We start from the raw sequence: 5,000 nt of genomic DNA on the forward strand, positions 1-5,000 counted from the left end.
TCCTTCTTCTTTCTTTCTTTCTCTCTTCTCTCTTCCCCTTTTCTCCCTTTTTCTCTCTCCCTCTTTTCCCTTTTTTTCTCTTCCCCCCCCCCCCTCCTCTTTCCTCACTCCTCTCTCTCCTTTTTTCCTCTCATCTCTCTCTCTCTCCTGTCTCTTCTCTCTTCCCCCTTCTCCTCTCTTCTCTCTCTCTTTCTCTCTCATTCTCTCTCTCTATCTTTCTCTCTCTCTTTCCTCATTCTCTCCCCCCTCTCTCTCTTTCTCTCTCTCCTCACTTCCTCTCTTTCTCTCTCTCATCTTTTTCACTCCTCTCCTTCTCCTCTCTCTCTCCTCTCCTCTCTCTCTCTCTCCCCTCCTCTTTCTTTTTTTTCTCTCCCCTTCTCTCGCTCTTCTCTCTTTTTCTTCCCTCTTTCTCTCTTCTCTCTCCCCTCTCTCTCCTCCTTTTCCCTCACTCTCCTCTCTTCCCCCCTTCCCTCCCCTCTCCTTTTCTCTCTCCCTTTTCTCTCTCTCTCTCTCTCTCTCCTTTTTCCCCTCTCCCCCACCCCCCCCCCCCCCTCCATTTTTTTTCCCCCTCCCCTTTTCCCCTGTCTATCTATCTATCTGTCTATCCATCTATCTATCTCCAATGTAATAAGCATAGTCTTAACTAGTCAAGAGATAATCTTCTTATGTTGTGATACATAGGAATAACATTTACCATAGTATAGATACTGCAAAAAAAGGAATTTAGACATTTTTTCGTGACTGAGTAGAATAATCTAAACATTATTTTGGATTGGAATATATTTTGTATGTATATAGAATACTGGCTGTTTGGTCGAACACTTTAAAAAAAGTTATATATGTATGTATATTTCTTTATTCATGTATGTATGCATGTGCATGTATATACATTTTTGTGTGTCTCTGTGTTTCTGTGTTTATGTTATTGCATATATTCATACATATATATATATATATATAATATATATATATATAATATATATATTATATATATATATATCTAATACGTATATATATATATTATATAATATATATATATATATATATATAAAAATATAATTGTGTATATATATACATACAATACATATATATAAATATATATATATATATATATATAAAAATATATATATATATATATATATATATATATATACATATATATATGTAATTAATGTATAGTATGTAATGTATACAAATACATAATAAATGTATATATATATCATATATAATATATCATATATATATATATATATATATATATATATATATATATATATTTAACATATGTATATAACCGATATGTACATATCTATATATAATATATAAATATATAATTATATATATATACTATATATATATATATGCATGTATACAAATATATAAATTATATATATAGATATATATATAATATATATATATAAATATATAAATACATATAACGAATATAAATATTAATATATATATATATTGTATAAATGTATATATATATCTGGAATATATATATATATATCAATATATATTGTATAATATATTATATATATAATATATATGTATAATATCTATTTAGATATATAGATATATATATATATATATATATAATATTCAAATATATATATATATATTATGTATATATATATATATATAGAAATATATATATATATATATATATATATATATATGTATATATATACATATATATATACATATATATATAATATATAATAAATATAATATATATATATAATATATATATATATATATATATATATATGTATATATATAAAATATGTAGATGTACATCCATATACTACACACACCCACATATATATTTATATATATATATATAAATATATAATATATATATATATATATAAAATATAAATATATAAAATATATTTAATATATAATATATATATAAAAAATATATATATATTCTCTCTCTACACCTATAACTCACTCTGTGGATGAGGGTTTGTTGATGATGTGAGTGTGTGTGTGTGATTCTCGTGTGAGTGTGTGAGAGTGTGTGTTGTGTTGTGTGTGTGAGTGAGTGGTGTGTGAGAGTGTGTGAGATTGATGGGTATGTGTGTGTAATTGAGATTGAGTGTGTGTGACTCCCTTGAGTGTCATTACAAAGAATTACTCACACACACACTACACACACTCCAGCTCACACTCGACCTACACACACGACTCAAACACTCACACAGACACACACACACACAATCACACAAACTATCCCACACCACCACTCACACATTTATATAGAGAGAGTGAGAGGTTAAGTGTGATAGAGGATAGAGATTGTGAGTTAGTTAGAGATAGAGATAATATAGACCTAGCACACACACCACACACACACACACACACATCACACACACACACCACCACACACGACACATCACACACATACACTCACACACACACACACCACCCCCACACGACACACAAACACACACAGAACACACACACCCACACAGACTCACACAACAGCACAATCACCCATCCCCCCCCCCCCCCCCCCCACACACACCACACTCACTAACACAACCTCACTCACACAAACACACAACACACACTCACACACACCTACACACACTCTCACCAACATCTCACACCACACACCCTCAAAAACAGCCACACTCCAACACCACACACACACACACACTCACACACAACACACACAAACTCTCACTCACACTCCCACCAACCCCACCAAGATGATCCTCTCACACAACACACACACACACCACTACCACACCACACCACACACTCACATCACACAACCACACACACACACACACACACACGACACAGCTCGACACCACACACACCCTACCTACACCACACACACACACACACACCCACACACACACACTCACCACACACACACACACACAACACACACTCACAGACACACACACACACCCCCACAAAACACAGACACACACCCACACCCACATACCACACCACACCCACACCCACACACACACACACACCACACCACACACTCACACACACACACACACAGCACTCACAATACACACACCCTCACACACACACCACAAACACACTCACCACTCTCCCCACAAACACACATACAGGACACACACACACACACACACCACCCACACACACCCCACACCCCATCATACCAAAACCCACCCCACCACACCCACAAAAACACCACAAATACCCAAATACACCACACTCCCACACCACACCCCACACACACACACACTCCACACCCCTCCACACTAACCCAACCACACCCACCACACTACACACCAAACACCTCCCTACAACACTCCCCCCACACCCCCACAAACCCCCACACAAACACCACTCACAACCACCCACACACACAACTAACTCTCACACACTACTCCCCAAACCAAAACACACAAACACCACACACACACACAACACTCACTCATCACACACACACACACACAACACAAACCACACACACACTCACCCAACACAAAACACACTCACAACACCTACACTCCAAAACCACTTACACCCACACACACACACAAAACCCCCACACAACACACAAACCCACACACAACACCCACCCATATTAATATATATATATAGAATAAAATAACACACTACCACACCACTCCACACACAACACCAAAACACACAACACACACCACACACACCACCACACACCACACACACCCACAAACTACACACACACCACAAACCCACTCCCCACACCCACCACACCACCCCACAAACAAACAACACACCCCCACACACACACACACAATCACACACCACCACCACCCACACACACACAAACACAACAACCACACACACACACAACCCACACACACACTCCTACCCACACACAAAACCCCACTCACACAAAAACCACAAAACACTAACTCACCACACCACACCACCACACAAACACTCACAAACCAACACAATCCCACACACCACACAACAAACAACACCCACACACACACACCACCACACAAACCACACACACACACACACACCACACACACACAACAAACCCCACCCACCCACTCAACACACCTCACCACACAAAACACACCCCACACCACACTCCCTCCACCCAAACCCACACACCCACACACCTCAAAACACACACACACACACACACCACACACACCACACACACACCCAAAAACCACACACACAAACACACACCACTATCACACAAAACACACCCCACAACACACACTCTCAAACACAACACACACACAACACACACACACACAAAACTCACACACATACACACACACACACACACAAACTCACACACCACCTCACTCACACACACACACACACCACACTCACACAACACACAAAATCACACACACACCACACACACACACACACAAACGCACCCACACACACTCTCTCACACATCCCCCCACACACACAAACATACACACACATACACACACTAGCCCTGAACTCACCAAACACTCACACACCACACACATCACACACACCCGCACACAACTCACACACCACCATCCACACCCACCCACACACACATACACACACACACACCCACACACACACCCACACACACACTACCACCTAACACACAGCACTCACACACACACCACACACACACACCAACATACCACACTTCACCACACACACACACACACACACACCCACCCATCACACACACCCCAAAACACAAACCCACTCACACTCAAACACCCCTCACTCTATCACACACACACCCACACACACACACACAACACTCACACACACTCACACAACCACCCACAACACACACCCACGCACACTCTAAACACCCCACACAAACACACACACACACACTCACTCCCACAATCCACACACCCACACAAACCACACCCACCACCCCCCACCCCCCCACCCCCCCCCCACAATATACGCCCCACACAAACACACTAACACTCACACACACAACACACACAGCACACTCACACACTCACACACACACACAGACCACACAC

This window comes from Penaeus japonicus, unplaced genomic scaffold, assembly GCF_977035675.1.
Source record: "Penaeus japonicus unplaced genomic scaffold, GWHDUDI00000001_assembly GWHDUDI00000013, whole genome shotgun sequence".
NCBI classification, from domain to species: Eukaryota; Metazoa; Arthropoda; class Malacostraca; order Decapoda; family Penaeidae; genus Penaeus; species Penaeus japonicus.